This window comes from Mauremys mutica, chromosome 5 (assembly GCF_020497125.1).
Source record: "Mauremys mutica isolate MM-2020 ecotype Southern chromosome 5, ASM2049712v1, whole genome shotgun sequence".
In the NCBI taxonomy this organism is placed as follows: Eukaryota; Metazoa; Chordata; order Testudines; family Geoemydidae; genus Mauremys; species Mauremys mutica.
Window position 1 is genome coordinate 7,590,414 of NC_059076.1, and position 22,449 is coordinate 7,612,862.

Consider the following 22,449-nt stretch of genomic DNA (forward strand, 5'->3'; position numbering starts at 1 on the left):
TCCCCCCTGGTTGCAAGCTCCTTTCATTCCTATTATTCCTTGTGGTTCCCGTTAAGCCATCCTGTATCCTCCCTTGGCCTACACTTGGTGCTGCCTCCATGGACTCCTCCCCTCTTTCTCTCGGACTAGCCGCTCTTCTCTTTTTCCTTGGCCTCCCACCGTCAGCTACCACCTGCTTTACCCCTTCCTCATTCTCCAGTCCTTCGAACCTGTTCCTTAGCTCTATTTCTCCCTCACTGGCTCTCCTTTTTCTCGGCCTGCTTCTCACGGTCACATGCTTCCACCACCCATCTTCCTCATCCGGCAGTCCCCCCTCACTGGCCTTAGCCCCTGCTTCCCCCTGTACCCCTGGGCATTCCCCTTCGGTCACTGCTTGCCATTGCTCCATCAGCTGCTCGAACCCCCTTCTATGCTCTATCAGGGTTTCTACCTGCAGCTCTAGACCCTGGATCTTTTCCTCCAGCAGCTCTATTAGGCGGCACTTCATGCATACATAGTACTGTTCTGGGTCCCCCGCTAGAACCATGTACATACCGCAGCTGCTGCATGCTCTCATCCTTGGTGTATCCTCCACAGCTTGGCTCATGGCTGCTGCTGTCTCAGCCTCGCTCGGCGTTCCTACCTGGGGAACACGGGGGACACGGTGCCGCCCCCTTCCACCTCCCCCTGTAAACCCCCACTCAAACTCCCCTGTTAGCCACCCTGTTGGCCGGCTCCTGGGCCGCTGCGATCAGCTGTGCCGCTGCCTGGCTGGGCGGCCACTTTTATAGGCCCCTCCTCCGCCTAGCTCCGCCCCCTAATCAGGGCTCAGCAGTCTGCCCCGACAGAGAGCTTCTCTGTACATTCTTCCATCCTCTTAAAAACAAAACAAAACAAAAAAAACCACCTTTCCCCATTTTCCTTAACTAGGGTCCCACTGAAGATGACTCCCCTTATGCTTTCTAGAGAGGAGTCTGCCCTCTGCTCTGCTGCAAAATCCTGCCCACTGTCAGCTCTGATAGCTGTCTCAGGTGCGGGGAGTGATTCTCCCTCGCTCATTCCTAGAGGCGCTCTGCCTTCCTTTGCTGGGGCTGGGAATGTTCCTTCCCCATCAGATGTTTCTTTGGCTCTTTAGGCCCAGAAGGGTTTAAAAAACAAACTCTTTTGCACACGTTATTGCATTAACAGCTTTGGACAGAGTCAAAATATTGTTCCCCTTTAGCACCTCTGCTGGCATGCTATCCGCACACCAACCTTTAAGATGTCTGTTAGATTTGAACATCACAACCAGGACAATTGCCCTGAGGGAGATTATTGTCTCATGGAAGCACAATTGAAAATACGCCCCAAACTCTTCAATATTAAGGACAGGCGAAAAACCAAAGGAACAAAATAATTGCTGCTGTCATGGTTTCGGCAGTGTCCCACTAATTTGCTGCAGATTGCAATATCCCACAAATTCCGAGCTTTCATTTCAACACAGATAAGAGCCACAGGACAGATACACAGTGGTATTTAGGAACCTAACTGCCCCTTTAGACACTTACGTCCAACATTTAGATACCACTAACATCTCAAACCCACTGCTCAGCTAGTGCCTGTCCCCCTAGGTGCCTAAGTCCTTGCCTGTTGGCATTTGCAAAACCGCCTAAGTTCTGCTGTCATGCCACAGCTAACAAGCTGCTTGGGGTAGTAGTGCAAGCCAAAGCCCAGTGACCCAAAGCCCGAAGACAGTGGGAGTCTCAGATGACACGCTTCTCTGCCTATTGTGCCAGCCAGGCTCAGTCCAGTAGGTATTCTCAGGGCATGCTCGTAGGCTCAGGCCTTGCACGCAAGGCAGCCAGAAGGATACAGCATTTGCCCCATGGTTAGGGACTTGCCTAGGATACGGGAGATCTGGGCTCAAAGCCCTGTTCTGAATCAGGCACAGCGGGGATTTGGATCTGGATGTCTCACATGCAGCTGTGTGCCCTAACCACTGGGCTAGTGGCTATAATCTCCCCTTTCTCTGCTGCTGCTTGGGGCTTGGGTTACCTAAGCCCTTGAGCTGGCTTGGATGCCTAACTCCGGGATAGGGTTCACAGCTGTGACTCCTAAGTGCAGACAGGTGCCTATTTCTGGCCCAGCAGTCGGCCACGCAAGGCCCAGATCAATGGAAGTTATGTGCCTCAGTACCTTCGAGGATATAAATCTAAGCTTTGGCCTCATGCTCTGCATTTCACTCCTGGCTAGCTTAGGCAGCTCCCCACTCAGCTTGCTAGCTGCTGAGAATCCTTTTCTCAGCCCCCAAACTCTGCCCATATAATGCACAGGGAGCCTGGTGCCTAACTCAGAGCTGACAATTCCACTAGACTGCACAGTGGCTAGGAGTTAGCGGCTGGTATGCGTAACTACCTCTGTGTAGCTAGTCTGCATCACCTTTGAAAAGGAGATTTAGACACTTTAGTCTCTTAAGCACTTTTGTCAAGGTTCCTTCCCCACTCTGGACTTCAGAGTACAGATATGAGGACCTGCATGTGAACCCCTAAACTGAATTACCAGCTTAGATCTGGTTTTGCTGCCACCACTCCCAAGTACTAATTCCCTTCCCCGGGTTGTCTTGAGAGACTTCTTCACCAAGTTCCTGGTGAACACCAATCCAACCCCTTGGATCTTAACACAAGGAGAATTTAACCATCCCCCCTCCTTTCCCCCACCAATTCCTGGTGACTCCAGATCCAATCCCCTTGAATCTTAAAAAAAGAAACGTAAAAATCATCTCTGTAAAATCAGGATGGAAAACAACTTTACAGGGTAATCGGATTCATAGAGCCCAGAGGACCCCCCTCTAGCCTTAGGTTCAAAGTTATAGCAAACAGAGGTAAATCCTCTTAGGAAAAAGGAACATTTACAAGTTGAGAAAACAAAGATAAAACTAACACGCCTTACCTGGCTGTTACTTACAAGTTTGAAATATGAGAGACTGGTTCAGAAAGATTTGGAGAGCATGGACTGATGTCTGGTCCCTCTTAGTCCCAAGAGTGAACACCACCCAAAAACAAAGAGCACAAACAAAAGCCGTCCCCCCACCAAGATTTGAAAGTATCTTGTCCCCTTATTGGTCCTTTGGGTCAGGTGTCAGCCAGGTTACCTGAGCTTCTTAACCCTTTACAGGTAAAAGGATTTTGGTGTCTCTGGCCAGGAGGGATTTTATAGTATTGTACACAGGAGGGCTGTTACCCTTCCCTCTATAGTTATGTCAACTTTCAAAAACTTTTACCCATATTTCTGAAAATTTTGGCCTTGGATTCTCATCCAACCCGAGCCTCAAATCTTTTGCGGTTTTGCCTTTGGTGTAATGCTTTGGCTATGCTCCCTTTGTGCCGTGTTGGGACAAGCTGACACATGCTCTTACATGTATTTTGGCTCCATTGTTGGGCTGGTTTCTTGCATATGCCGATGTGAACAGTTGTAGTGCTGAGCTGAAGTTTATGAACTGTTTATTGGATTGCTTGTATCGTCCTAGAAATAGTGTGTGAATGATCTAAGAGAAAGAAAAAATAGTATTATACAATAATATAATTATTAATATATACTTATATATACAATTATATATAATTGTATACTCCTATAGGCTGTGGAATCCAAGACCAGCTAAACAAAACCACAAAGATGGAAAGTTTGCTCCTTAAAATACTTCTGAAGCAAGAACTGACATTTTAACATACATATCCTCTGATATTTGAGAATAAATTCTTCTCTCCTAAATGCCATTCTGAGCTGTGCTAAGTGATTTATTCAGTCAAGGGACGAAATGTTCCATTGTGCCTCTAGTTTCGTTAGTGTCATTTCTTGACTTCCCTCAGATACATGAGAATGTGCTGAGACAAATGCAATTTAGTTAACCATTCTCATTCTGGTCATGCAGGTGTTTAGCTCCGCATTAATGCATGGTGTCATGTTAATCTTAATGCAGTTTTTCTTCAGTTAGTGATAGCTTCAAATCAGATTACTGTATAAAAATGCACCGCTTTGAAATGCTTCTCAAGATGTTTTATGTTAATTTCATTATAATGGACTACAATCAGGCAATTGTAATGGTAGTAATTTTCACTGCTTTTATAGAAATTGAAGATAGGTTGGCATGAGTCCAAACGTTGCTCCAAACAAAAACAGCCATCAACTTTTATATTTCTGGTAACAATAAGTGTTCAACTACCTTCCATAAAAATGGAACGGAATAAGATTATACAGGCGCTCATTAGAAAGTGCCATTTTTGTAACACATATAATGTTCCTTAATGATATATTGTGTAAAAGATTATTGGGAGCGGGATGGGGGGAGGGAGGTCTGAAGAGAATTCTACTTTCATAGAGCGTTCTTAAGGTTGATTGAAATGTCAGAAAATTAAAATAACTCAAAGTATCTACTAATGTTGAAATAGCACCAATCAATTTTAAAGAGTATCCTCACCTTATCAGCAATATAATGAATACAGCCCACTCTATTGCTGAAGTACCTCTATACTAAACAGTGAATTAATTCAGTGAATGCAAAGTTCTACAGTATATAAACACATTTATTGCCCAGTCCTGGCGCTCTTCCCTTCAATTTCAAAGAAAGGATAGCAGGATCACACCCCCTGGTTAAAACTCCCCAAGAAATGTCAATTGAAAAATATATTTGTGGTAATGTAATTTGATATCTATTGATCTAATCTAACTGCTGTCCCCATGCAGAACGTCTGCCTGGTTCAGTAGACATATGCTCCATTCCCAGGGAGTTAGCATGTTTTTGGATATCTACTGTGAGGGATTGTGGGTCTCAAGGCAGTCCTCTGACTGCAGTCACCACCTAGCAGCTCGTTGGCACCAGCAGGAAGTGTGGGCTGGTGGACCCTAGGTCACCAGAGACACTGCCCATGGAGCTCCTGATGGGAGGAGATGTCCAACCTCTCCAATTGGCTCAGACTCGCTATTTAAGCCAGGAGGTGGCCCAGGAATTGTCTGACTAACTAAGCGAATCCATGTTTGGCTGCTACTTTGGACCTTGCCTGACTCCTGAGCACTGTCTGGCTTGTTCCAGATCTCTGCTTCTGTCCTCCACCCCTGGCTACTGACTCTAGCTCCGACCCTTGGCTTGACGCCAGACTCTGTCTCCGACCTCTGGTTTCTGACTCCTGCTCTGACCACTAGGTCTGATCACCACTGCTCTGACGACCCATGTCCTGGTGTATGACAGTCACTAGTAGAGGTCAGGCCTCAGAAGGATGCCTATCCAAATCATAAGTGAGCTACCAAAACTTTTGGTCAAACACTGGGGACCTCCCTACACATTCACTCCCCCAGCTATCCTACCATGCTTCCATCTCTCTTGAAGACTGGCCCGTTTCCAAGGTAAAGGATTCCTTTGTACCCACCATGGAATCTCTGTTGTGTCCAGACGGCCTGCCATCCTCTCTACTGCCTGCAGCCCTGATCCAATATCCACTGAAGTTGAAGTCTTTCTGATGACATCAATGGGGTCTGGATCTAGCCCAAAGTTTCGGCTGATCGCTCCAGTCTTCCCCAGAGGAAAGTTCTGAGATCTTGAGCATTCTGGGATTCCACATATGCATCGAGTCCTCTTGGGCTAATGAACAGAGCAGAACATCCTCAGATAACCAAGAAAAATGAAATCCATCTCAGGTCAGCCCCGGCAAAGTCTGCTATATTTGCCGCGTGCCCTTTGCACCAGGTACACAGGCCAGAGCATCCCTTTCACTGCATGCAGAACCGATTGCCTTGCATCACCAAGGAAGAAAGAGACGACTGCAATTTGTAGTAAAGCTCAGTTATGGCAGCTGTACCAAATGCAAAAACAAAGTCAAAGTCAAATGAGCTCATTTTACCCTCCAGCATTAAATGGGTTTGTTTAATAGAGATTTAAAAAAGGTGAATGAAAAATAAAACACATGGAAATGTCTTTGAATGGGAAGAAGCTGCTGCATAATTACAAGGAATTAACTCCAGAATAAAAAAAAAGGAATTTTAAAGATGCAGAACAACATTTATTATTACATATTATTTGTATTCCAATAGTGCCCAAGGGTCATAGAACCTTGGAGATACAGGGTGGGAAGGGACCCTCAAACATCAGTTAATCCATCCCTCCGTGCTCAGGGGGGATTTAATATAGACCATCCTTAACAGGTGTTAAAAACTTCCACTGACGAGGATTCCACGACCTCCCTAGGTCCCCTGTTCCAGAGCTTAATGTCCTTATGGCTAGAAAGTTTTTCCAAATATCTAACCTACATCTCCCTTGGTGTAAATTTAGCTAATTAATTCTTGTCCTACCTGCAGTGAATATGAGGCCATTTTATAACGAACCTTTACATATTTTAAAACTGTTAAATACCCCTCAGCCTTCGCTTTGAGACTAGAAATGTCCAATTCTTTCAGTTCCAAACTTCTTATCATTTCTGTTGCTCTCCTCTGGACTCTGTCCAACTTGACCACGTCTTTCTTAAAATGTGATGCCCTAACCTGGGCACAATACTCCACCAGAGGCCTCACCAGTGCCAAGTAGAGTGGAACAATTAGCTCCTGGCATCTTTATATAAAAACTCCTGTTAATATATCACAGAATGACATTTGCTTTTTTTCACAAATTTATAACACTGTTGGCTAGTATTCAGCGTGTGATCCACTATAACCCACAGATCCTTTTCCCAATCAGGACTGCGGCCTGAGTGTGCTTGGTGTTGCACAAACAGAAAAACGTGATCCTTGTCCTGCTGAGTTTACAATGCAATTCAAGATGAACTCGCTCAGTGAGTGTACGAAGCAGTAGGAGAGAGCAGAGTAGAGATGACAAGTTTAGCAGTGACAGAGATCTGGAGTTACATAGGTTAGGTGGGAGAATGACTTGATAGCTCTGAATTATTCATCTGTCAAATATGAATTAGTTACTCAATTACTGATTATTCTCCAAACTTTAGCTTATTTTAAACCCTGGCTCAAACTTGATCTTTTATGTTTCATAAAGGCCACAGTCAGTTTCTTGTTCATTTTTTAATCACCTGCCTATTGTCTTTTCTTTAAGTCCTATCCCATTTTCAGAACCACCTGTTTCGTATTGGAATTTTGGAATCCTTTGCACATTGCCTTTTTTAAAACAAGATCCTCAGTTTCATTTTCTTGACCATTTCAAATAAACTAGATTGTTAAACGTACGGGCAGCAGAGCTCTGGAGGCGGGACGGGGAAGATTTCCACTTTGTGAAAAGACTATGGGGATCTACCCCATACACCCAACCAGTGCATCCAGAGGGATCTGAATGGATACTGGGGGCCTGGCCAGAGACAATGATATGAAGTCCCTAAGCTCAGTCATGGGCCTCATTCTCCAGCAACATCTCTCCTTGCCCACTGGGCTTTCAATGGCTTCACTGTTGCAGAAAGAATAATTCAGCTTCAGGATGTGGTTTCTGTTGTAATCAAGGGAGGAAGGCTGGCCCAATGGAAAGGATACTACCCTGGGGCTTGGGAGACAGGGATCCAACTCCCTGCCCTGCTACACACGTTCCTGTCTACCCTTGGGCAAGCCACTTGTCCGCTCTGTGCCTCAATTCCCCATCAGTAAAAAGGGGTAACAGCACTTCCCCACCTCAAAGGGGTGCTCTGAAGATAACTACACTCATAAATGTTAAGTGGTCAGATACTAAGGTGATGGGAACTAGATAAGTATGATAGACCCATGCCCAGGGGGCCAGAGCAGGGGTTCGATGTATACGTGAACTGAGTCTAGGCAAATAAGCTATAATGTAAGACAAGCGTAATCATGAGTCACTGGACGCTACTCATAGAATCGTTGCCCTGCAAGAGTTTCTTTACACGGACAGACATTGTCAGCAAAAGCAGCAATGCGCTTTATTGGGGAAGGAGGCATGGAGGGAGGGTCTGCTCAGTTGCATTGTGATTTCGGAGCCTTTCAGCAAAAGTACAGTGACAGTGTCCGTTAAAGCACCTTTCATTACTGGCTGATGCACCTGTGGGGAAAGGTTTTGGAACATGCTGCCAGGGTTCTTGTTTGCGTTGCTAAACAGAGTGGAAAGTCAGATGGTATTTTTGTCTGGACAGTTTGGAAGTAGATTGGGAAACTCAAAGACAAAATATCTGGTTATGAATCCTTTGACATCAATCATCTGTCTGAAATCTGTACCTGAATGTGTCGTATCTAATGTCAAGAGCATTAGGTGAGAAGATGCCACACACACCTGAAAGCAGTACAAGGAGCTAGAGTTGGGGTGGAAGTAGAGGGAGAAGGATGCGATGTTGGAGCTGTTACATTTCAAGAGTTACCTTATTAAATACAGATTCCAGAGCAATCTTGCTTCTTTTTTGCTTTTGTTAGCCAAAATATAAGCCAGACTAAACATGCCCAGGCTTTTTTTTAATCTTTCCTTACAGGGCTGGTTTTCAAAACCTTTTATCATTTGCATTGCTCTCCTCCTAACTCTCTTCAGTTTGTCTATGTAACCCTTCTGCCGGGCCAAAACGATAGCAGCAAGGGCCGGGTTCAATACATAGGGGTCCCTTCCCCACAACATAATGCAAAACCAGCTCGAGCCCCCACCCAGTGACCTGGGAAAATCTTACACACACCCCTGGGCACCTCGAGGAGGCAATACTTCCCCTCTCGCAAGCACAGAGTCTTGGTGTAGCAGAAAAGGTTTAATTACATGATAAACAACAAGCATTAAATTGGGAAAATACCTCAGCTAGAGTTCATAGGTCAAACCGTGAGCAAAGACCCACCCCAGCAAATTGGGCCGTGTCCTTCTCTCGGGGCCCTTGAGTCCAGCAACCCCCAAATCACCCACAGTCCCAAAAGTCCCACAATCCAAAAGTCTCTGTCCCGGGTCAGTGCAGCCCCAGAGCTCAAGAGTCTCTCTGCAGAGGTCCTCCTCCCCAGCCTGGGTAGAAAGGGGCACCTTACATGGTTTCAGGGCCAACACTCCTGCCTCTTCGTGGGGTTCTGCTTCCACTAGTCGTCCCCGCAAACAGCTCAGCTCCGCTTGCTCTGTGGGCTGCTCCACTCTGCCAGATGCTCTGGTCCACCAGCTGTCCTGTGAGCCACTCCAGCCGTCCTCGCGAGCTGCTTGGCTCCACTCACCCAGTGGCTGCACAAACTGCTCCACTCTGCTCTGCCAGCTGCTATGCTCCACGGTATTGCTTCAGGCTCCCCCACTCATTAGCACAGTACTCAGTGCTCTCAGCTCAGCAAGTCCAGCTCTTCAGTGATTTCAGCTCTTAGTGATTCCAGCTCATAGTAGGGGAGCCCCAGTGCCAGTGAGTTCAGCTCAGTAACCTGTATCTAGACTCTTAAGGGAATCAAAAAATTAACTCTGACATTCCACAGTGGAGAGAGGCATAGGTGGAACTGGTGCTTCTGGCTCACACAAGAAGCCTGCACCACCCAGTACAGATATCTGTCCCCAGCCTCTCTCTCTTGACTGGGTTTTGGAACCCATGTCCCTTGTCTAGCAAGTGCTATTTAGTTGACAATGAAACCCTCTATCATAAGACAGTTTTGTAGTTCCTCATTTACTTAATCGGGATGACAACATTTTATTGCTCCCGCCCCAATAACAACGAAATTGGGGCTCCCATAGCTGTGAAAATAACCATCCCAGGCTGCTGTGCGGTATGCTAAGTGGGGTGGGAGTGCCAATGCAAATAACTGAAATGCTAATGCGAATACTTGAAACTTCTTTCTGCACTCCCCATAATCTACCACCAGATGTCAGGGTAGAGCTCATCCTGACTCTGCTTACTTCTACATCTTTCTTGAAACCTGGTACCAAGAACTGGATTCAGTTCTCCAGCTGAGGCTTCAAGGGTGCTGAATAAAGTGGGACAATTATCTTCCATGTCTTACATACAACACTCCTTTTCATACATCCCAAAATGAGATTAGCCTTTTTCACAGCTGCATCACATTGTTGACTCAATCAATTTGTGATTCACTATCACTCCCCCAGCTCCTTTTCAGCAGTACTACTGCCTAGACAGTTATTCCTCAATTTGTACTTGCACAGTGGGTTTTTTCTACCCAAGTACAGTATTTTGCACTTGTCTGTACTGAATTTCATTTTGTTGATTTCAGACCAATTCTCCAGTTTGTCACGGTCGTTTTGAATTTTAATCCTTTCCTCCAAAGCATTTGCAACCCCCCTCAGCTTGACGTCATCTGCAAATTTCATAAGCATACTCTCCTCTCTATTATCCAAGTCATTAATCACAATATTGAATAATATTGGACCTAGGAAAACCCTGAGAGACCCACTAGACATGTGCCTGCAATTTCAATCAGATATGCCCCCACTTTACAGCAATTTCACCTAAACCACATTTCCCTAGTTCACTTATGAGAACGACATGTGGGCCTGTGTCAAAAGCCTTATTACAATCACCAATATCACATCTACAGTAACCCTCTCAGAGACGGAAATTAGGTTAGTTTGGCCTGATTGTCCTTGACAAATCCATGATGGATATTCTTTATAATCCTGTTATCCTCTAGTTGCTTATAATTTGATTGTTTAATACGTTGTTTCAGGATCTGTCCAGGTATTGAAGTTAGGCTGGCTGGTCTATAATTCCCCAGGTGCTATTTGTTCCCCTTTTTAAAGATAGGTACTAAATTTGCCCTTCCCTAGTGTAATAGTCCAGTGTTGGGGCCGTGCCCTCTCAGGGGCCGTCGGGAGCCGGGCCGCCTCACTACACGGCCCAAATCAGTCTCCGGGTTTGGAAGGTCTCGGGGTTCTGCCCCTCAGGCAGGGGCTGAACAAAAGGCACACGGTCACTGCAATGAGCCCCAGCCCTCCGTCAGGGCGGGGCAGCAAACATTAGTTCTAGGCTCAGATCCTTCCTGCAGGCTGAGCACCAATAAAGTCAATAAACCCCGGCCCTCAGTCAGGGCGGGGCAGCAAACCAGTTCTAAGCTCCGGTCCTTGCAGCCGGAGCTGGGCAATCCCAAAGTCAGTAAGCCCAAGCCCTAGCTCAGGGCGGGGCAACCCGCAAGAGTCCAGGGGGCTCAGAGCCTTCCTGCAGGCTGAGCAGTAACAAAGTTAAACAAGCTAAGCCCAAGCCCTCAATCAGGGTGGGGCAGCAACACAGCAGTCCTGAGTTCTGATCCTCTCAGCAGGAGCTGAACACACAGGGGCACTAGCAAGCCCAGGCCCTCAGTCAGGGCGGGGCACCAAAAACTTAGTACGAGGTTTAGGGCTCCGGTCCTTGCCTCAGGAGCTGAGCAGTAGCAACAGTCTCAGAGCTCAGGTCCTTGCCTCAGGAGCTGAGCAGTAATAATAGTCTCAGAGCTCAGGTCCTTGTTGCAGGAGCTGAACCACAGCAATAGTTCAGGAAGCCCAGGTAAGTGCAGGCTTCTCTGCCTGAACGCTGGTAGGAGGGGGAGTCTGCCACCCGTGAGTGGAGTGGCAGGGGGGGACACAGGCCCACCCACTCCACTGTGTCCCAGCCCGGGGCCCTAGCAGCGGCGGGGATCCGCTGCAGTCAGTGGGGATCCTGGCCGCAACACACTGACATCGGCACTTCAGTGCCTGCAGCCTGACAGGGGTCGGCTACCCCCGGGCTACACTCCATCTCCCCCTCCATGGGTACCTGCTCATCGCTGGGCTCGGCAGCGGGGTCCCACACCATGGGCTCCTCGGCGTGCTGAGGGCTCCCTAGGTCGGGCTGCTCCTCCGGACTCGGGTCAGGGGGACGCTCGGGCAGCTCCTCGGGGTACTGGGCTCGGGGCAGGCTCGGCCAGTCCACCTCGGGGTACTTGGCTCGAGGGAGGCTTGGTCGGTCCACGTCAGGATACCTGGCTCGAGGGAGGCTCGGTCCGTCCACGTCAGGGTACCTGGCTCGGGGCAGGCTCGGTCCAGGAGGAGCCCGATCAGGAGCATCTGTCCTCTCCGGCCGCCGGGGTCCAACTGAGCACTGAGGCCGGGCTTTTATACTTCCTGTCCCGCCCCTTGACTTCCAGGGGGCGGGAACAGGTGGTGGTGGCTCCGCCCACTGAGGTGGCTGTTCCGGTTCCTCCCTCTCAGGGGCCGTCGGGAGCCAGGCCGCCTCACTACACCTAGTCATCTGGGATTTCACCCATCCTCTATAATTTCTCAAACATAATTGTGAACAGTTCTGAGATTGCTTCATCTAGTTCCTTAAATCCTACGGTGAATTGCATCAGACCCTGCAAACTTGAACATATCTAACTTATCTAAATATTCTTTAAGATTTTATTTCTGTATTCTGTCTTGTGTTTCTTCCTCCTTGTTATTAATATTAATTTTAAGTATCTGGTCACAATTTTTTTTTTTAAGACTGAAGCAAAATAGGCACTAAACACCATAGCCTTCTCAATGTTTTTAGATATTAGCTTTCCATTCCCACTAAGTGGAGGACCTACACTTACCTTCATCTTTCTCTTGCTCCTAATGTATTTATAGAACCTTTTCTTATTGTCTTTTATGCCCTTGTTAGATGTAACTCATTTTGTGCCTGAGCCTTTCTGATTTTGTCTCTCCATGCTTAAGTTTTATTGGTAAATTTCCAAAATTCTTTTCAAGTTATTTGTTTGCTATCTAGAAAATGTATGAGAAAGTTAATCTTAATTAGAGTCATACACATTATACTTTCGCTCTGACTTCTAACTTGAAAAAAAATAGGGCCATATCCCAGGTGGTTTTAATCAGCATAGTCCCATTGACGTATATGGAATAACAATGATTTACATTAGTGGGGGATCTGACCCAGCGTTAAAAAAAAAATCCTTTTTGATCAGATTGTCGGCACCCTTACTCATGTTGAGTAGTTCCTTCCACCAGGAACAGTCCCACTGAAATCAGTGGGTGTGTCTGGTGAGTAAGATACTGAGGAATAATCTGGCATTGAAGAGTAGGAAATAAAAAGGGGAGGCAAGAAATTATGACATGAAGGAATCTCTTACATTTTCTAGGAATCCCTTAGATGCCACAGTAGATCCAATTGTGATTTATGTTCTCATAGTAAATCCACTTTTCTTGCTGGAGACTTTAAAAAAAACTTTTAAAACATATATAAGGATGAGAAAGTATAACAGTCTCCTTCAAATCCAACTAAGTGTAATCATAGAATCATAAAAATGTAGGACTGGAAAAGATATCAAGAGGTCATCTAGTCCAGTCTCTTGCACTGAGGAAGGAATAATATTATCTAGACCATCCCTGACAGGTGTTTGTCTAACCTGCTCTTAAAAACCTCCAAGGATGGTGTGACATTCTGTACCTCATGGGAACACCCTATACCCCAATGTTCATCCTTATAAAATGATTTTGTGGTATCCAGTGCAAAGTTTGTCATGTCAGGTGTCTTTGGAAGGCTCGTGATGCAGTGAGCACTGATATTATAGTGATGTTATAGTAATTGGTGTTACAGTAATGTTATAGGTTGTAATTTCATGTATATAGTCATGAAGCTGAAAATATGACCTCAGGCTTAAAACAGGCCCAGGCAAAACTCTCCAAGAGCAGAAAGGCAGTTCACACCTCATCAGTGCATATATAGGACAAACCCAGCCCAGACTCACAGGAACAAATGACGATGGCCTAGGCAGCAACAAAGGATCTGTTGGACTCTCAAGTGAGTCGCCCCCCTTCCTTTGGTCAGTTTGGAATGGCAATGAGGTAATGCTCACCTGACTATGAAGGGGGACGGAGGGTGGGAAGAAAGGATATGATAAAAGGGAAAGACATTTGCCATGCTCTTCCTCTCTCTTCCACCTACATCTACAGACACCACCTCCACCAAGCGACTGAAGCACTGATCAAAGGGGAGAGCCTGGCTGAAGGGCGACCAGCCAGCCTGTGGTGAGAAGCATCTAAGTTTGTAAGGGCATTGAGAGTGTTAAGATCAGCTTAGAATGTGTTTTGCTTTTATTTCATTTGACCAAATCTGACTTCTTGTGCTTTGACTTATAATCACTTAAAATCTATCTGTGTAGTTAATACATTTGTTTGTTTAGTCTACCTGAAGCAGTGTGTTTGGTTTGAAGCATGTAAGAGACTCCCCTTGGGATAACAAGCCTGGGACATATCCATTTCTTTGTTAAATTGATGAACTCATATAAGCTTGCAGTGTCCAGCAGGTATAACTGGACACGGCAAGATGGAGGTTCCTAGGGTTGTGTCTGGGACTGGAGATATTGGTTAGTGTCATTCGACTGCACAATCCAAGCAGCTTACATGCCAGAGGCTGTGCGTGAACAGCCCAGGAGTGGGGGTCTCACAGCAGAGCAGGGTCAAGCTGGCTCCACAGTCAAGGACTGGAGTGACCTAACAGATCACCGGTCCACATAACACCAGGGGAACATCACAGATGGAGATTCCATAACCTCCCTAGATAATTCGTTCCAGTGTTTAACTACCCTGACAGTTATGAGATTTTTCCTAATGTCTAACCTCAATCTCCCTCACTGCAATTTAAGCCCATTGCTTCTTGTCATGTCCTCAGTGGTTAAGGAGAACAATTTACCATCCTGCTCTTTAGAACAACCTTTTACATATTGAAGACTGTTATCATGTCCCCCCAGCACCCAGTCTTCTTTTCTTCAGACTAAACAACCCTCTTTTTTCCCCTCATAGGGCAGGTTTTCTAGATCTTTCATAATTTTTGTTGCTTTCTTCTGGACTCTCTCTAATTTGTTCACAGTGCTCAGGTGACAAGCAAATTAAGGCAAAAAATATCTGTCGAGCCCAAGACAGGCCATCCTAGGGTCAGCTGGATAGTTTAGCTATACAATTAATAAAGATCTTTAATTAATAAAGATCCTCAACACTTCCTAACAGGCTGTTCTACTGTGTAGCTGGGCGACGACTCACCGGCACGGCGCCTCCTGCTGATCGTCCTGGGAATTAGCTCTCCAGCTCCAGAGCACCCTCTACTGGCTGATGTCCCACTTGCCTCAGGCCCCTGTGTCCCTCCCAGACCCTGGTGCCCCTTTACCTTGGGTGCTGCCCCCTGGCAGCAGCCCCACTCTCTGGGTCTCCCCACCCCCAGGGGAACCCCCAACCCTCTATCTCCACCTCGCCTCAGTGGCTACTGCCAGTCACCATCTAGCCCCCACTCACTGGGGCAGACTGCAGTCTGTAAAGGCCACTCATCAGCAGCAAGGGAGGTTTGGACCTGCTGCCTTCGCCTGAGCCCGGGCTGCAGCCTCTCCAACCCCTGTACCAGCTTTGGCCTTGCACAAGGCCTGCAGGCTGGAGCTCCCCAGCTCCTTCTGCCTTTCCCCAGCCCTGCTCGGTTCCCTGTACTCTGAGCTCCCAGGAAGCCTGGTCCTTCTCCCTCCAAGGCTAGAGAGAGAGTCTTCCTGAGCTCCTGGCTAGCAGCCCTTTTATAGGGCCAGCTGAGGCCTGATTGGGGCGTGGTCCCAGCTGTGGCTGCCTGCCCAGGCTCCCCGGGGCAACCCTTTCCCAGGGCTGCTTTAACCCCTTCAGGGACAGAGCGGGTGACCACCCTGCTACATACCAATACAAAAATGAAAAGAGGTAAGCATTGGACTGGGTTAAGGTAGCTGTAGGCTTGGATGGATTAGATTTTTATCAGTAAATGTCAGTAAACATCAATTTCACCATACACACCCAAACCGACAGGAAACTATTTTAATCAATAATAATCAAAATTTACAGACAGGCAAAGTAAGAAAAATGTTGCTTGAGAACTTATACCAGACTGCCTAGTTATTGTCTGATACTCCCCAAAATTTCCTGCAAATGTGAACAGTTGAATTGATTGGAAAAAATATGCTTAAAACCCAAAATTTCATGCAACCATTAAAATGTAAATTGATAAAAATAAAAAGAAAGGCTTAAAAATAAACTTTGATGTTTTCTCTCAAAATTATAGAAAGTAAACTTGGGCTTGGCTACACTTGAAAGTTGCAGCGCTGGGAGTTACAGCGCTGGTCGTCCAGCTGTGCAGGGCCAGCGCTGGTGTGTGGCCACACTCACAGCTACCAGTGCTGGTGTGTGGCCACATTTGCAGCATTAGCAGCGCTGTTGGGAGTGATGCATTATGGGCAGCTATCCCAGCGTTCAAGTGGCAACAACGTGCTTTTCAAAAGAGGGGGGTGGAGTGGGGTCTAGTGTGACAGGGAGCGGGGGGAGAGAGAGAGAGTGGATTTTTGGAGCCAACACTGTGTGTTTAGCTTCCTGCCTTGAAAAAATCAGAAAATGTTTCCAACCCCTTAGTCTTAACTCTTAATTGCAAACAGCCTGCCTCCAACACGACTCCCCGCTGTTTCACTCATTCCCTGCCTGCCTCTCATTTGATTGTTTACAGCCAGGTACAGATTGATTAAAGCAAACAGGAGCTCTGTTTGTTTTTTTAGATAAGCGGCACCGGGAGCTCCGCGCGGAGCTCGTTCACAACAAAACAAAGAGAGGCTGCATAACAAAACAAAGAGAGTAATTTAGTTAAAAGCATTCTGGGATATCTCCTAATACCCTGGAGGCCAATTAAAGCGCTGGTGTGTGGCCACACTTGACGAGCAGCGCTGGATCACCAGCGCTGCAATGCTTATTCCCCAAGCAGACCAGGTGTTCAGCCAGCGCTGCAGCCAGGAAGTTGCAGCGCTGGATGTGCCTTGCAGGTGTGGACAGTTACTAATTGCTGCGCTGGAAAGCCTCCACCAGCGCTGCAACTTGCAAGTGTAGCCAAGCCCTAAGACTTGAATTCTGCCAAGCACAGGTATCTGTGAGAGGAGTGCTCTATAGCTATAAATACCTAAAGAGTTAATGCAGAAGATGCCCACAGACAGTGCACAAGTATATATATCAGCGCCCTTGGGGTTTGTAGGTCTAATAAAATGTTTTGTTGTGCTCTGCAAATGGCTTCCCCTGTGCAGCATTTTACATAAACTCCCAACAGCACCAGTTCGTGACAGCAGCAGCACTGAGGAGTGGAAGTAATTGCCTCTTCTCTGTCACATCAGCTGCCTGCAGAGACAAGGCCTGGAAACGGGGGCTCTCAGCAGGCCTACGTTCGCTCCAACGATGTCACAGGTTTGGGGAGGCCTTTCCCACTTCTGCTTCTGATGAGACAAACGGGGCTTTATCCTGCCCTCAATGTGTTACTCCCAGTGGGGGTGAGGGCAAGAGCAGAGGCCACTTCCTAAAGCTAAACTGCAGCAGCAGACGTACATGGATTGTAGTTTGTTAAAATATTAATGCATGTCGTATGGTAGAATCAGAGCAGCAATGCTGTGGATAGGATATATAATGCAGTCTCCTTATTGGGGGGCTAAGATTGTGAGTCACAGAAAGATGAGAGCACCTGACGGTCTATGGTGTCGTGTCTTGTTTACTGCATACCCCAGTAGGCAAACTCACACGGGTACAATGTTAATGCAGATAATCTTGCTTCTCTGCTTGAAGGGTCACCTGTAAACCAAGACTAGTTGTTCCTGGATGTAGGCAGTAAATTGCATGTGAACATTTAAAGGCATCTGACATAATCCTCCACACCACATACAACCTGATGCAAACTGCAGTGGGGAAACGTGTCTTAAGCCGTTAAACTCCCACCAGACATTGGCATGGACTAAGAGCACATGGTTCTTCCTGACGATAGAGTAATTTGGCAGATCGCTCTGCGGCTAAATCTGCACTGCACGCCAGTGTCAGCGGTGAGCAGGGTATGTGTAGCTACACAGTGCAGTGAAGAGCAGGCTGTGTCTACAGTGCGGTGTGTAGCTACAGATTGCAGTGAAAGGCTCTGGTAAGGGGGAGGCAGGCCGGAGAGGTTCCAGCAGCAGGGAGGCAGGAGGACACTGCACTGCTAAAATAGCCGTGTAGCCGGGGTGGCAGAGTTTGGGCAAGCAGACAGCGTGAAGGGTACGTACTCAGATACATACGCACAGGCTGCAGACATGTCTGTACACGCTTAAGCAGTGCCTCACCGTCCACCCGGTATTTACCATGCTGAGGGGAGGGACGAGGGCTCCCACGTATGCACTCTCCATGCCGCTGTGAGACGCAAGCAGTGTAGACCGACCTTGAGGCGAGAGCTCAAACGTAGCTTGTCAGCGGCTGACTCAGCAAGATGGCCCCGTGCCTTGCATGCTAGCCTGTGCTTTGGGAGATCCAGCTTTAGTTTCTTGCTCTAACTAGAGGCGGATTAGGGGTTCGTGGGGCCCTGGGCCAGAGCAAGTGGGGGCCCCTCCCCATACCTTCTGCCTGCAGTTCCCCTTGCTCCGCCTCTCCCCCTGTGCTCCTGCTGTGGAAATGGGGTTGGACCACAGGGGCTTGCCCTGCCAACCCCCCCTCCGTCCCGCACTTCTGCCGGGAGCTGGGTCGGGGTGCAGGGGCTTCCCCCACCTGCCCGGTGCTCCTGCCGGGGAGCGGGGTTGGGGCATGGGGCTTCCCCTGCTCCTCAGCAGGAGTGGCGGGTGGAGCAGGACAAGCCCCCTACCCCGCTCCCCAGCAGGAACGCAGGGCAGGCAGAGCTGGTCGGGGCAGGCCCTGTTGGCCCCGTGGCTAATCTGCCACTGGCTCTAACACCAGCTTACTGCAAACCCTGGGCAAGTCACTTAGCCCCTCTGTGCCTCAGGTGCCTCCCTCTAGAACAGGGACACTAGCAGTGCCCAGTGCTCTTGTGAGGGTAAATACATTAAAGATTGTGGGGCGCTCAGACACTGCAAGAATGGGACCCAGATAAATAGCTAAGCTATCTAGAAATAGATATGCCCCTGCCCTATTTCCAGAGCCACTCGCAAAGCTGGGTGCGCTTCCCAAAGAGGGGAGCCCCAGCCTTTGCAGAGATTTTCAGAAGTGCCTGGAAATAGACTGACTGTGCAATATCTCCTGTTAAAACAGAAACTGCTGAAACGTGTAACGTGGGAGCGTGCTTTAATGGAGTTGCCTGGAGTTAAACAGAAATTTGACTGTTGCTGAAGGTGAATAGAAACTATGGGCCAAATTCTGCCCTCAGCAGTATTAGTGCTGCGAAGTTGCTAAGAAGTAGTACTGCAAGGGCTAATTTTACATAGTCAATAGGAGTCTGTAGATATAAAAGAGGGCAGGATTTGAGCCATTGGACCTGAATCTACCACCCTTACTTAGGTTTTGTAGAACATGCCTCCAAAATAAGCTGATGGCACTATGCAAGGAGAAAGATGTGCTGCTTGTGATGAGTGAAAGAGGCAAAATCTGGCTTTTAATGTTTAGGAAAAGTAATAGTGAATTATATGTACGCTCCTTCTCTCACAGGTCTGGGACAAAATGCAGTTAGACGAGTGAAATGTGTAATTTAAGTAGTGCAATTGAATGTGTTTAGTGTTTACAACAGTTACAGTGTTACCCACTCTCACAATTTTGTCACAAGTCTGGTGATATTTTCTTTAAACCTCAGCTTCTGAAGTCATGGGATTATGTCAGACTCTCAGCTTTTATTAAAAGAACAGTAAACAAGTTTCCAATCCTTAAGGGTTAGAAAACTTGGAAAACCTGGAAAAGCTGAAGGCTTTAAGGCTCAGAAACTAAAAAGCAAATTAACCCCCTCAAATTTATTTTTAAAAATCTCTTTTTCTTCAATCAACTCATGATGTGCTGGGGCCTGACATGATTTCTGAACACTTACGGTTGGGAGTATTACAGTTATAAAATGTTAATTATATAAACAAGAGTATATCCCATGTTTATCTATCATCTCAAGATAGTTATATAGAGACAAGAGGAAGAACAAAAATATGCCTACCAGTAAATCAGATTTTTAATCTGTTCAGGTGTATTGCTACAGTAATTACATGTTCAAATGGGGACACGTGCACACTAATAGTTAACTAACTACGAGAGCTGGTTGAAAAATTTCTGACGGAATATTTTCTGTCTGAAAATGCTGATTCAATGAAAAAAAATGTTTTGCAGGAATGTCATCAAAATTTTCACAGGAACATATCTAAATGTTTAATTTCAACTTAAACTTTTAGACCTTTCTGTTGTATTATTTATAATATAAGAGTTAAAACAAATTTTTCAAAATCAAAACAGTAAAAATATTTTGTTTTGCAAAAAATTCCAAAATTTTGACTTGTCATCCAGAATCTAGACTAAACCAAATTTTGAAAGCTCAGGATTTCCTACAAGATGGAAATTACATTTTCCCATCATCTTTACTAACTACATTTGTTTGTGCAATTAATGCATTTGCATGTGCAGTTATGGTAATTGTGCATGAATTTCAGTCAGTCAGTCGCACAGGTAGTGTGTGCAAAGCTGCCCATGTTGGGGGAAGTCTGAGTGATTTAGAAATGACAATATACAACATTGAAGCACTGTATGTTAAGAAGTAGGTTGTGTGCTCACATATGTGCAGGTTCATAGGGGGAAAAAGCCTCATGCCCTGCTGAGATTCATGGCTCCAGTGGCACGTAAGGAAAGCCGGGATTGTTCATCCAGTACTTCCCCATGAGTTATTGGGTGAGGATAGGGAGCAAAGGGAGCTGGGAGGGGCAGATGGTAGGTGGAGCCATGATTCATCCTGCCTACCTTGGGGTCTATATACCCCATGTTGCTTCAGCAGCCAAAAGGGTAAGGAAACACCTGTCTGCCTGCTCAGCCAGAGCCGACTGGAAGTCTCACAGCAGCTGTGAGGCTAAAAGGACTGCAAACCACGTGGGTGGGGTGGCTACCAGAGAAGCAGGAGGATGGCAGAGAGAGGGTCCCTCCAGCAGGCTGATGAGAAGCTGCCAGACAAACCAATGCCCCAAAGAGGGAGGAGCAGGGCAAGAGGCTAGGGAAGCCTCCTGAAAAGCAGAGGTAGGAAGCAGCTCCAGGAGCAGCAAGGGACTGAGAAGGACTGGCTTTGGCTGTGCCATCCAAGGCCTCTGAGCTGGAGCCTAGTGGGTTCCCCTAGCTATTCCAGTCAGGGGCTTTGGGTCCCTAGTCCAGGAGCCCTATGGCTGGTCAGCCCCCACTAGAACTACAGAACTTCTGACTCCCCACCACCCCGATCAGGACAGAGATTAGCAAGGACCTGGCCAGGAGCAGTCAGGTCATAATAAGGACTTAAGAAAGGCAGAATTGGATGTGGCAGCATAAGAGGGACAGAGCCAGGTGGTGTAGCTCCCCATCTTGCCAAAAAGGGGGGGTGCTTATAGACTAAGGCATCATATTACACTCTCCTATTTCCTATCCAGTGGGGCTGCCTCTTGTAAAGGGCAGACACAGAATCATCCCCTCCATGTGAATAGGAGAGAGGAGTTTGAATTGGGTCTCTGGGACACAATGCCTGTTTGTCTTTGTGCCATCTCATAACCTGGCCCTGCATCCCTCCATAGGTCTGTAATAATGCTTGACTACAACATGCGGCGAATCAGATATCAAACATAGAGATGCATTAAACCAAAGTTGCCTTATTTAGGTGCTGTGCTGTGTAACAACTTCCCATAGGGTGATCCATTGATAATGTATAAGAAATGTCTTTTCTAAGAGCTTTTGTGATAAATTATTGGATGGCGCAGCTGCATGGAGTGATCCTTTCACTGTTGTGTGCTTGTTTTCCAAAGGGTTTTAAAGGGAAAAATAGGCTCCCACTGCATCTTAATTTAAAGGATAACTGCCCAAGTAAGTTCAATATTTGGAAATGAGGCTCTAAATCTTTAGGGTCGGTTAAGCTACAATATATATGTGATTCCCAGGTTCTCTTGTGTTTAGTAATAACACAAAAGAAATTGCAACAGAATGATCCACTATAAAACAACATGACAACATAGATAAAGATGTGAATATATATCAAGAAAAAATGAAGCTTGAAACATTTTCATTTGTATCCAAGGTTTAAGAATAAAAGCTGAGAAACTCTTATTCTCCCCTAAGGTTTCCAAATTCCACATCTAGTTTCACTGGAGCGCCGGCTTTTATTCCTATAGAGTTTCAATCTCTATTAGTGACATCCAGACAAGTGGAGTTGGCACATGGCTCAGACCTCTCAAAAGAAGACATTTTATTTCAACTGGCTTTATGCTGAACAACCACCTCTTTCTAGATGAGAAACAAATAAGTGTAGCTTGAAGCATCAATAATCAGTGCATCAAGCTCTTCAAATTAGATGCAGATAAGTATGCAGGGCTGGTCCTCCAAGTTTTTTTGTTTCGTAAGCTTACATCAACCTCTCAGCTCCCTTCATGTTGACAGGTGCTTTAGAAAGGCAGTTCCCACCCCACGGGACTGACTTTGAAATCACAAGAGAGGGAGCTGGCACTCAGCTTGAAATGTATTAGACAGGGTATAATATGGAGCAGAAACTTCTGGCAAAAGTCTTCCTCCCACAAAGAAGTGAAACCAGGTACTCGCACACTCTCTTGCTTCCTCCTCAAAAAATGGGTCCTATCCATAGGAGTCTCATAGGTCCTCTAAGCCATTTGGGATCCCAGTCTCCTTTCCCCCTGATCCAGGCACCGATG

At 46.7% G+C, this 22,449-nt stretch overlaps 1 long non-coding RNA gene across 1 annotated transcript in view; it reads right to left on the reverse strand.

Moving 5' to 3' along the window:
* Positions 1-3,396: 3,396 nt before the first annotated feature.
* The window catches only part of LOC123370787, a 52,657-nt gene continuing 33,604 nt past the window's right edge, over positions 3,397-22,449 (reverse strand). Inside the window, exons 4-5 of the long non-coding RNA XR_006579549.1 lie at positions 5,379-5,590; positions 3,397-3,502 (exon numbers count right to left, since the gene is read on the reverse strand). This is a non-coding gene — a long non-coding RNA (uncharacterized LOC123370787). The remainder of the gene's footprint in view (positions 3,503-5,378; positions 5,591-22,449) is intronic.